This window comes from Pseudophryne corroboree, assembly GCF_028390025.1.
Source record: "Pseudophryne corroboree isolate aPseCor3 chromosome 7 unlocalized genomic scaffold, aPseCor3.hap2 SUPER_7_unloc_9, whole genome shotgun sequence".
NCBI classification, from domain to species: domain Eukaryota; kingdom Metazoa; phylum Chordata; class Amphibia; order Anura; family Myobatrachidae; genus Pseudophryne; species Pseudophryne corroboree.
Window position 1 is genome coordinate 317,712 of NW_026967618.1, and position 12,371 is coordinate 330,082.

At 49.2% G+C, this 12,371-nt stretch overlaps 1 protein-coding gene and 1 pseudogene across 1 annotated transcript in view; one reads left to right on the forward strand and one right to left on the reverse strand.

Moving 5' to 3' along the window:
* CDK15 (cyclin dependent kinase 15) overlaps nt 1-12,371 on the forward strand; it is a gene marked incomplete at its 3' end in the record, with an annotated part of 538,867 nt that overhangs the window by 239,321 nt on the left and 287,175 nt on the right. The gene's annotated exons all lie outside the window — the stretch shown is intronic.
* LOC134987307 (5S ribosomal RNA) lies at nt 7,931-8,049 on the reverse strand (annotated as a pseudogene).

The window sequence follows — 12,371 nt, forward strand, 5'->3', positions numbered from 1 at the left end:
CTCTGGAGCACCACCATTGTGTTACGCGTCTCTGGAGCACCACCATTGTGTTACGCGTCTCTGGAGCACCACCATTGTGTTACGTGTCTCTGGAGCACCACCATTGTGTTACGCGTCTCTGGAGCACCACCATTGTGTTACGCGTCTCTGGAGCACCACCATTGTGTTACACGTCTCTGGAGCATCACCATTGTGTTAAGCGTCTCTGGAGCACCACCATTGTGTTACGCGTCTCTGGAGCACCACCATTGTGTTACACGTCTCTGGAACACCACCATTGTGTTACACGTCTCTGGAGCACCACCATTGTGTTACACATCTCTGGAGCACCACCATTGTGTTACGCGTCTCTGCAGCACCACCATTGTGTTACATGTCTCTGGAGCACCACCATTGTGTTACACGTCTCTGGAGCATCACCATTGTGTTACATGTCTCTGGAGCACCACCATTGTGTTACACGTCTCTGGAGCACCACCATTGTGTTACGCGTCTCTGGAGCACCACCATTGTGTTACGCGTCTCTGGAGCACCACCATTGTGTTACATGTCTCTGGAGCACCACCATTGTGTTACATGTCTCTGGAGCACCACCATTGCGTTACGCGTTTCTGGAGCACCACCATTGCGTTACGCGTCTCTGGAGCACCACCATTGTGTTACACGTCTCTGGAGCACCACCATTGTGTTACACGTCTCTGGAGCACCACCATTGTGTTACACGTCTCTGGAGCACCACCATTGTGTTACATGTCTCTGGAGCACCACCATTGTGTTACACGTCTCTGGAGCACCACCATTGTGTTACATGTCTCTGGAGCACCACCATTGCGTTACGCGTCTCTGGAGCACCACCATTGTGTTACACGTCTCTGGAGCACCACCATTGTGTTACACGTCTCTGGAGCACCACCATTGTGTTACACGTCTCTGGAGCACCACCATTGTGTTACATGTCTCTGGAGCACCACCATTGTGTTACACGTCTCTGGAGCATCACCATTGTGTTACACGTCTCTGGAGCACCACCATTGTGTTACGCGTCTCTGGAGCACCACCATTGTATTACGCATCTCTGGAGCACCACCATTGTGTTACACGTCTCTGGAGCACCACCATTGTGTTACGCGTCTCTGGAGCACCACCATTGTGTTACGCGTCTCTGGAGCACCACCATTGTGTTACACATCTCTGGAGCACCACCATTGTGTTACATGTCTCTGAAGCACCACCATGGCACCTAATACCAATACTCCTGCACCTGATGTGATCAGCCGGGAGAACATTACAGCTGAATGTGAAGGTTTGGCCTTAATGATAAATCAGCAGAGGTGTGAGCAGCCATGAGGAGAGCGACGGGCGGTGAATGTCCATGCTGAGGAGAGCGACGGGTGGTGAATGTCCATGCTGAGGAGAGCGACGGGCGGTGAATGTCCATGCTGAGGAGAGCGACGGGCGGTGAATGTCCATGCTGAGGAGAGCGATGGGTGGTGAATGTCCATGCTGAGGAAAGCGACGGGTGGTGAATGTCCATGCTGAGGAGAGCGACGGGTGGTGAATGTCCATGCTGAGGAGAGCGACGGGTGGTGAATGTCCATGCTGAGGAGAGCGACTGGCGGTGAATGTCCATGCTGAGGAGAGCAATGGGCGGTGAATGTCGTCACGTTATCAGCACAGCCTGAGTCTTCCTGCGCAGCAATAGATGTAACCGCAATCCTGGATGCATTGGAGCCCGACTGTACGCCTGCAAAATCGTCATTTATGGGAGGTATAATTGTGGCTGCAGTAAACAAGAGGACGGTGAATACACTGATAATTTTGTTACCCGGCTGAGAGAAAAAGCCGCAACATGTGAGTATTAAAAGATGGACTTATACCAGATAAATTAGTATTGGGCGGTAATTCTGAAAACACATTGTCGTCTCTTAAGAGAGAGGAATTGAGATCTGCCGGCAGCTACTGAAACGCGTTGCACAGCAGAGCTCGCTGACCAGAGAATGCGATAATGTGAGTGCGGCAGAAAGACACAACCGGGGGGATTTGCTGGACAGCCACAGTGTACAAATCAGCAGCCAAAAACACAGCCTGTAAATACTGGGCACAGCGGTTGAAAAACACTGCTCTGTATAGTAAAACATTGGTATTTATTTTTACAAAGCGAGTCTCTCATGTATTTAATGTATGAATTCAAACACAATATATTATTTAAAAGTACATATTTAATATCTATTGTCAGAAGATCAAGCACAATAATATTGCATTCTACTCTATTTCATCCTCACATGTTCTGGTTTTAATCTGTATTTTTTTATTTTTTTATAAAAACTGCTAAAATCACATAATTTGGGGGTGTTTTTGTTCCTACAATATTATTAACCTCAATAACATTAATTTCCAGTCAATTTTGACCACCTCACGTCTCACTATATTGTTTTCATCCAGTTTAGGGTAAAAGGTTGCACCAAGGCCGCTGTATGACTAAGCTAAGCGACAGCACCGGGCGACACAAACACCTGGCAGTACAACTTCCAACATGGCACATCGGGGAATCAGAATGGCACTGCAGTGACAGACAGGGGGGCAGTGTAATAAACTATACGACCCCATAGAAAGTAACCAAACGTATTCATTCATCAAGAACTATAGGCGCGAGGGCAGTACAAGGAAATGGAGGCGGAGTGAACAGATGCAGTTCTACAAAAATATATTCGCACTGTGGGCAGTGACAGAAAAATACAACACTAATGTGACACTTAAGGCCCCCAGACACAGGTCCAATTTGACCTGTTTGCATCTGATTCCGAAGGATCGTTCCGATATATCGGATGAAAGCAAGCCAAATCGGATGTCTTTGACATCTGATCCGATCCGATGCGCGGTCCCGTGCGCATCGGTTCGGAGTCTGGAGATCATATGTGCAGCACATACTGTATGATCTCTCGGAATCAGATGTATCAGTGCCACATCGCGGGTACTTTTTAGCACCCGCAATTCATCGCATCCAATCAGGGCCGTAGGTGTGTGCCAGCAGGCAGCACTGCTGGCACACACCTATAGTCTGTAGAGCGGGGAAGCACCGGGCAGGAGAGGTGCTCTCCCTGCTCTGCATAAACAAAATCTTCCGTGACATTCTCTATCGTCATGTTGTCGTATATCTCAATGACCTCTTTATCTTCGCAAATGACTTAGAGGAACAACGTTTTTGGGTGAAGGAAGTCTTGTCCCATCTCCGTGTCAACCATCTCTATTGCAAACTAGAGAAAAGTGTCTTTGAAGTTAAGTCCATTCCATTCCTATGATACATTATTTCTGGTTCAGGTCTCAGAATGGGTCCAGAGAAACTTAATGCTATCCAAGATTGGCCGATTCCATCCTCTCTAAAGATATCTCCATCCATGTGAATTCTTCTCCCGAAAATTCTCTCCCGTTGAGCACAACTACGCCATTGGCGATCAAAAACTTTTAGCTATTAAGCTCACACTTGAAGAATGGAGATATCTGCTTGAGGGTGCCACCCACATAATTACTATTCTAACACATCACAAAAACCTTCTATATCTAAAGTCAGATCAGTGTCTCAATTCTCGCCAAGCCAGATGGGCATTCTTCTTTTCCAGATTTCACTTCAAGCTCTCATTTTGTCCAGGGTCCCAAAATCGTAAGGCTGATGCCTTTTCCCACTCCTCAGAGCAAGAAAATGAGTCTGGTACCACTGGTATGCATCTTATAATTGATCCAGTGGCCTTCTCCGTCGTGGGAGTGGACTGTAGGCCTCCATCCAGGAAAAGCTTTGTGAAACCGGCTCTTCGGAAGAAGCTCCTACATTGGGCACACTCTTCTCAGTTCGCCGGTCATGCAGATAGTCAGAAAACTTACTGGTGGCTGACCCAGAAACAAGACGTCACAGAGTTCATTGCCTCCTGCTTCAAGTATGCCAAGCATAAGGTAAAACGCCAGTCTCCTGCTGGGCAGCTGATGCCTTTGTCTGTACCCCATCGCCCATGGACTCGCTTGTCAATGGACTTCATCACAGACCTTCCAGAGTCCAACAAATGTAATACCATCTGGGTGGTAGTTGACCGGTTCGCCAAGCTGGCTCAAGTATTCATCCAAGAAATCTTCAGACTACATGGACTACCTTTAGAAATAATCTCCGATAGAGGAGTCCAATTCATGGCCAGATTCTGGCGAAGTCTGTGTGCAACCCTTTAAGTCAAGCTAAAATTCTCCACAGCTTACCATCCCCAGACAAATGGCCAAACTGAGAGGGTGAATCCAGGACTTGGAATCATTCCTGCACATCTACGTCTCCTCCTCGAAAGATGACTGGGCTCATCTACTGCCGAGGGCGGAGTTCTGCCACAACAATCAATACCATTCTTCATCCACATCCATGCCCTTCCATGTCAACTATGGGTTCCATCCCAGAGTTCCTGAATTTCAGCTGCTTCCTGCTACATCTGTACCTGCTGTTGACCTTACTCTGCAACAATTCTCCAAAAACTGGAACAATATCCGATCAGCTCTCCTGAAAGCTTCCATCAGATTCAAAAAAATTGCTGACAAAAAATGTAAGGCTGTTCCTACTCTCAAGCCAGGGTATCAAGTATGGCCCTCCACAAAGAACCTAAGGCTTAAGGTGCCCAGCATGAAATTCGCTCCTCACTATATTGGGCCTTTTCAATTTGAACAAGTCGTCAATCCTGTGGCCTATAAACTCAAACTACCTCTGTTTTTGAAATTTTCTAGGACATTTCATACTGTATCTCTCTTAAAACGTTGGTCTTGAACCGGTTGCACTCTACTCTTCCAAAGGCACCCAAAGTCCAAACTCAACGGGGTGTTGAGTATGAAGTGCCCAAGATTCTAGATTCCCGCTTGCGATATGGTCATCTCCAGTACCTTATTGACTTGAAGGGGTACGGTCCAGAAGAGAGATCTTGGACAAATGCTTCAGACGTCCATGCTCCGAAGTTTGTCCAGGCTTTCCATGCCAGATTTCCTCGTAAACCTAAGAGGTGTCCTGGGAGGGGGGGGGGGGGGGGCAGGGTGTACTGTCACGATCCAGGTGACAGGACACATGTACAGACCTCTCCGGTGTCTCTCCAGACTGGCCCTGCATTCCAGGTCTGGCTATCGTCTGCGCTATTTGTGTGCGGTGTGCTGCACAGCGTCCCCACAGTTGCTCCTGAGGTCACTCGGTACTGCTGATACTGTGGTCGTGCAGCTTGTCCCTCCAGTCCAGGCAGATGTCGCTCTCAGCTCCCCGCGGCCTCTGCTTCCGCCGCCATTACTGTAGGCCACAAGCATGCTTTTTCCAAACAGATTTTCCCTCCAATATCCAAACATGGGTGCAGCCATGTTTGGTCAGATCACATGAGTCTCTACAACCAATCCTCTACAGTCTGCTTCCTAGCTGATTGCTCAGCCAATCACCACTTCCCAGTGGTTATAAGTGTCCTGTGAAAGCACTTCATGATTGTCAGTGCTACGGGTGTCTAACCCAGTGTTGGATGTCTGGTTGTTCTCTCTGCTCTGCAGTTCCGGGTTACCAGCTCCTGTGATTCCATCCACTTAAAGAGTCCTGCACCAATTTCCATCCAGCGGTGCCGCCTGACTTCATCGATGTTCCAGCATCGTTCCCGATTACCATCGGTGACCTATCATTGATTCTGGTTACTTACGATGTCCCATCATCGATTCCTGTAACCATCGGTGTGCCATCATCGATTCCTTACACTATAGGTTTTCCATCACCGATTCCTCGTCATCTGTGTCTCACCATTGGTTCAGCATCATCGGTAATTCTCCATTAACATTGCAGCACCAGTATCATCTCTCTCTGGTCAGTATCGGCTCATTACCTCCATATCCGTGGACGTCCGTTACCAGTAACGCATCTTCCATGATTGACGCCATATTGATGCCTCATATTACCAACAGCATTTATCTGACGTCTGTGCATTGAGGACTATTACTGACATAATACCTGTGCGCTTCTATTGGGGTTTAACCGATTGCTGATATTTAAGTTTACTACCATCTGCCGCTGTGATTGCTTTACCTGCGTGCTTAATAAAAGACATACCTTTTACACAACCCTCTGTTATTCTGGTCACTCCTTCAGGCGCATGCTCCAACGATATCCTGCATGTCTAGGAACCCTATCCAGCCATCCAGGTTCAATTACACGTCTACCCCTACACCTGAGGCTTCCCCAAGTCAGCATCTGACCTCAGGCGTGACAAGTGGATGGACACTGGACAGAGAAGTCATCTCAGAAGTCCTGGAGTGGATGGACACTGGACAGAGAAGTCATCTCAGAAGTCCTGGAGTGGATGGACACTGGACAGAGAAGTTATCTCAAAAGTCCTGGTGTGGATGGACACTGGACAGATAGGACAGGTCAGCGGCACTGGAGAGGATGGACACTGGACAGAGAGGTCAGCTCAGCAGCACTGGAGAGGATGGACACTGGACAGAGAGGACAGCTCAGCAGCACTGGAGAGGATGGACACTGGACAGACAGGACAGCTCAGCAGCACTGGAGAGGATGGACACTGGACAGATAGGACAGGTCAGCAGCACTGGAGAGGATGGACACTGGACAGAGAGGTCAGCTCAGCAGCACTGGAGAGGATGGACACTGGACAGATAGGACAGGTCAGCAGCACTGGAGAGGATGGACACTGGACAGAGAGGTCAGCTCAGCAGCACTGGAGAGGATGGACACTGGACAGAGAGGTCAGCTCAGTAGCACTGGAGAGGATGGACACTGGACAGATAGGACAGGTCAGCAGCACTGGAGAGAATGGACACTGGACAGACAGGACAGCTCAGCAGCACTGGAGAGGATGGACACTGGACAGATAGGACAGGTCAGCAGCACTGGAGAGGATGGACACTGGACAGAGAGGTCAACTCAGCAGCACTGGAGAGAAGGACACTGGATATACAGGACAGCTCAGCAGCACTGGAGAGGATGGACACTGGACAGACAGGACAGCTCAGCAGCACTGGAGTGGATGGACACTGGACAGATAGGACAACTCAGCAGCACTGGAGAGGATGGACACTGGACAGACAGGACAGCTCAGCAGCACTGGAGTGGATGGACACTGGACAGAGAGGACAGCTCAGCAGCACTGGAGAGGATGGACACTGGACAGATAGGACAGCTCAGCAGCACTGGAGAGGATGGACACTGACGACAAGACACAAGGCGATCGGGCACAGGTAAAATAGAATATAATAACGTATATAAAGAGAAGGAACCAAAATTGGACGATAAGTTACCCTTGTTAGTGGGGAGGAGAAAAATATATTTTCAATTTTCTCCTATATGCTGTCCTAGTTGTTGGTGCACCCAGAGCCAGACAGTACACAGACTAACAATGGGAGAGAAAAGAAGGCTCTTGTGTGGGCGCACTCTTGTTCAAAAGTAGTTAGTTAGATAATGTGAATTAAGGAATATTTAAAACAGAGCTTTTAATAATAACATTAAACCATAATCGCCCATCCAAAAGATCCATGAAAGAATAAAGAATTACAAAAAAATGTTAAAATGTTCTGGTCTCTTTATTTCAAAGAGTGTTCGGAAAGGTGGTAGACACTGAGTTGTCATGGCCCCATTTCCCCTGACCAGTACAGAGTTTCTGTATTATTGGGACCGGGGGTGGTCAAACAAGATATTATAGAGAAGTCCAAATCTCTTCACTTAGATTAAGTTGAGTAGTAATCAAAGGTCACCAAACTGTTAATTCGATACCTGAGTAGTAGACAGATACCATATTTGCAGACAAAATTAAAGGCATTAAACTGCAATCAAGGAATAAAGTGACTAAACACGATAGTAGAGAAATGCTGGATAGGATTAGTGGTGATACTGCTGTTGGTGTCTCTTGTCACATAGAGAAGGAAAATAATTCCTGCTCTACAACACCAGGTATTCCCAGGCAGTCTCCTCTCCTGATACTGACCCGGCCCAACGCTGTTTAGCTTCCAAGATCGAACGAGATTGGGCGCTGACAGCGTGGTATGGTAGTAGAGATTTATGTGGTCTGTACACCAATGAGAGTGCACCTATATATGAAATTATATAGTAAGAAATAATGAGAGAAGATAGATGAGAGGAAAATTAATGAGTAAAGTAAGTGAAAATGTGTGGATCTGCTTTCCACGATAGACACGGTTCAACAGTTCCCACGAACGTGGTACCGTGCTCTGTGAATCGTGGATGAGAGTCCATGAAATAAGTGGACAGACTGACAGGTTAATTTCTTAAATGGAAGGACTAATATGGCAGGCTGATTGCTTCAATAGAAAAATGAAACGGCCCTGACTGTAACAAAGGAATATATCACACAGAGACTAAAAGTCCTATAGATGTTAGGAAAAACTCCCTGGGGTCCTACCCTTTAGTTTGGGTGGGACTAATATTGAGCCTGTAAGTTGATTATACAATAGAAAGATATAACTGTCAGAATGTATTGTATAGGACAAGACGTTGTCCCAATATTGATACAGAAAAACGATGCAGAAAAATGCTTGTCTTAAAAATCGGCTAACATGTGGCCACGGCGGCAAGCGGGTAGGAAGCAGGATATAGGAGCTCCCCGGATTATTAATGCTGATCCTCTCCTTGGGCTCCCCTAAGACTGCTTTCCGGCTCCTACTACTCCTAGCCTCTCTGGGGAGGTGGCGGGCATCACTGAGAGACCTCTGCCTGCGTCTCCGGCCAGCACCGTCTACCGCCCGGACTTCAGGCCTAGGCCGCCAGCACATCCCCGGCCTCGATTTGCGGGACACGGCCGCGCTGCCGCGGGCGCGCGCGGACGCGGACCCGCGGGGAAGACTGCCGCTATCAGCGGTGTGGGGTAAGCGGCGCCCTCCCCTTGCACCCCCTGGATCCCATACCTGGCTGCTCCTGTCCCCTGGCGCCCGGGATCAGTGTGACTGAGTGGAGGAGTTGAGGCTGTGGGCCCGGCGGCCATCTTGAAAGTACCTCCCTGCACTAATCCTCCTGCACTGCACTGCTCTGGGACTCTCAAGGGGCTGCAGGGCTGGATGGAGTGATTCAGGACACGCTGCCCTGTTTCTCATTGCCCAGCCTATATTACAATATAACATTTCCCCTTGGATCCCCCTGGCCCCCCTCCCCTCTCTGATTCATTACAGGATGCCTGGGGCCCTGGTGCATTGCTGACACTGCAATTACTGTCCATTGCTGAATTTCCTGACACTGAATACCTGGGCTGTGAGTGCTGCTTGTACATTGATATTATGGTGAGGGGTGGTCAAAGCGCGGCGGCGGCTAAATTGGAGAAGTTCGTCCGCCAGCCTCCCACCCAGCCGACGCAGTCCTCTCCTAAAACCTCCCCTTCTACTCGACCCGTTCCCCCCGCCGGTGCCGATTCGGGTGCGGACATGCAGCCATCTGCCCCTTCCATTCAACAAGTCCTGGAGGCCATAGCGGCCAGCGAACAATGCCTGTCGGACAAAATGGAGAAGGTGCAGTGCGATTCATCACTGTTACGCCAGGATGTCCAGCGCGTCCGAGAGAGAGTGGGCAAAACAGAGACGCGGGTCTCCAACCTAGAGGACCTCACTGGCCCCTTGCAGCGGTCTGTGTCTGCTGTCTCCCAACAAGTTTCGGCTATGCAATCTAAACTCCTGGATATGGAGGGACGCCTTCGCAGAAACAATGTGAGATTCGTGGGCCTACCTGAAAAGGAGGAAGGGGCACATCCCGAGGATTTCCTGGAGTCCTGGCTGAAAGAGGCGTATGGCGCTGAATCCTTTACGCCCCAGTTTGCGGTGAAACGGGTGCACCGGGTGCCATTCCGGCCTCTGCCCCCGGGTGCACCTCCGCGAACATTTATTGCCAAGTTTCTGCACTATAAAGACCGGGACTCCGTCCTGCGCCTGGGCCGAGTGAAGGGCCCCCTGCTTCAAAATGGTGTTCGGGTATCGGCATTTCCAGATTTTGCAGCGGATGTCCAAAAGGATCGGGCCCAGTTTCTGCCCATCAAGCGGCGTCTTCGTGACCTGAATCTTCCCTATTCGATGCTGTTTCCCTCCAGGCTGCGTGTGGTGGCGGACGGGGAAACTAAGTTCTTCAGTTCTCCGAGGGAGGCGGCGGCCTGGCTGGACAGATACGCTCCGGGTGCCCGCCAGATGGCTCCGGACTGACATCCAGTGTCCTTTCTACATCAGCCTACAATATGCAAGTATAAGTCCGGGGAGCTTCCCTTTGAATTAGTTGTTCTGGACTTTGCTGGGTAGTGACTTTTACGCATCAGGTTTTGTATTGTGGGGTTTTGTTTGAATCTGTATGCTACGCATAGCACTGCCGTAGGCTTTCAGATCACCAAGGTTAGAGTTCTGTTTGGGATATGTGTATGCCACAATTCGGGGAGGTATACGGGGAAGGGGGATGTTGTTGGGATGATGTTTGTTTTTCTGTTGTTTTTCTATTCCTTTTTTTCTCAGTTTTTCGTTTTTCATATGGCTATTTACCAAATTGTGAGGTGACGAGGTGCTATTTAAGGGGGTCTGGCTCTGGACTTGGGGCCTGCGGACGATATGGTTCCAGGGATGGTACTAAATACGGGCAGATAGATACTTGGATAATGGTGATGGGGGGGTTCCTTTCTCACCCTGTGGGGTCTCTGAATGCTGTGTCTCAGATGACGCAAAGGATGACATGTCTGCCCTCAAGATTTTGGCATGGAATGTCCGGGGCATTAATAATAAAGTGAAGCGATCCTTAGTATTCCAAATTATTAAGAAATATGGCCCGGATATTATCTGTCTGAGTGAAACTCACCTGGAGGGAAATAGACTATTGTCGCTCCGCAGGCCTTGGGTAGGCTGGGCGTATCACTCCTCCCACTCCTCCTCTTCCAGGGGGGTGTCGGTCATGATAAAGAGAACTGTACAGTTTGAATTAATTACGGTAAACACGGATCCAAATGGTAGGTTTGTGTTTCTGGAATGCAAGCTGAACTCCCGTAATTTCTTTATTTTGTCTGTTTATGTTCCTCCCCCGTTATCGTATGATGTCCTGCAGAAGGCAGCCTCATTTATTGTTTCCTCTCCACATACTCCTGTTCTTTGTTTACGGGAATTTTAACAACGTGTTGGATGCCTCTCTGGATAGATGGAGGTCTTCTCGGGATTCAGGGGCGGGGGGCGGCCAATCTATATCCCAGTCTAAGTTTGCGGATTTTATAGATAGCATGCAGTGGGTAGATGTCTGGAGGGCTTGCTACCCTTAGCTTAGGCAGTACTCATGTTTTTCCAGTACGTACGGCTCCTTCTCCAGAATCGACCTGGCCCTGGTCTCACCCAAGCTCCTACCTAGCATAACGGATGTTCATTATGAGGCAAGGGGGGTGTCCGATCATTCGCCCCTGTTGCTGTCTCTCGATGTGGAGTGCCGGAGGGGACAGTCATATTGGAAGTTGCACCCGTCCTGGCTGGTTCAGCTGGGAGAGTGCCCGGATTTACCTTCTAGATGGGAAGGTTTCTTTGCAGATAACGCGGGCTCGGCCCCCACACCGGTTGTATGGGATGCGTTCAAAGCTTATCTACGTGGTACACTGATAGGCAAAATAGCTGCCCGCAAGATAGAGTACAGAGCGACGGAGAGACAGCTTGAATCTGAATATAGGGATCTAGAGACCCGCTATTTGACTCAGGGAACCTCTGCGCTAAAGGCAAGGTGGCTGTTAGCTCAGGAGGCCTAGCTGGCTCACCTTTCGGATAAAAATGCACGCTCCCTTTTGTTTAGGGCCACCAATATCTATATGCAGGCGGACAGGCCAGGTAGTTTATTGGCCCATTTGGTGCATTACGACCGTCCTGGGTCCACGATAGTGCAGATGTCTGGCCATGACGGCTCCATAGTAGATAATACCCCCGACATTGCGCAGATGTTCCTTTCATACTTTAAAGAGGTTTATGACTCTCAGTCGACGTGCTCCGTGGAAGACTTAGACCTGTACCTGTCCAATATACCCCTTCCCAGGCTTTCCCCCGAGGCTAGGGATATTCTAGACGCGCCCTTGACTTTGGAGGAGGTGACGGCGGCGGTGGGAATGTCTCCCAGTGGCAAATCTCCGGGAAGCGATGGCATCCCCACTGAGCTGTATAAACAATACATACAGTTCCTTGGTTCCAGGCTGCATGAGATGTATACAGACATATTTGCCACTGATCAACTTCCTCCCTCAATGTCTGAGGCCGTAATTATAGTACTGCCAAAGCCCGGTAAGGACCCCAAACTAGTAGAGTCCTATAGGCCGATCTCCCTTATCCCTACCGATGCCAAGATCCTGGCAAAAATCCTTGCGGTTCGGCTTAACTTG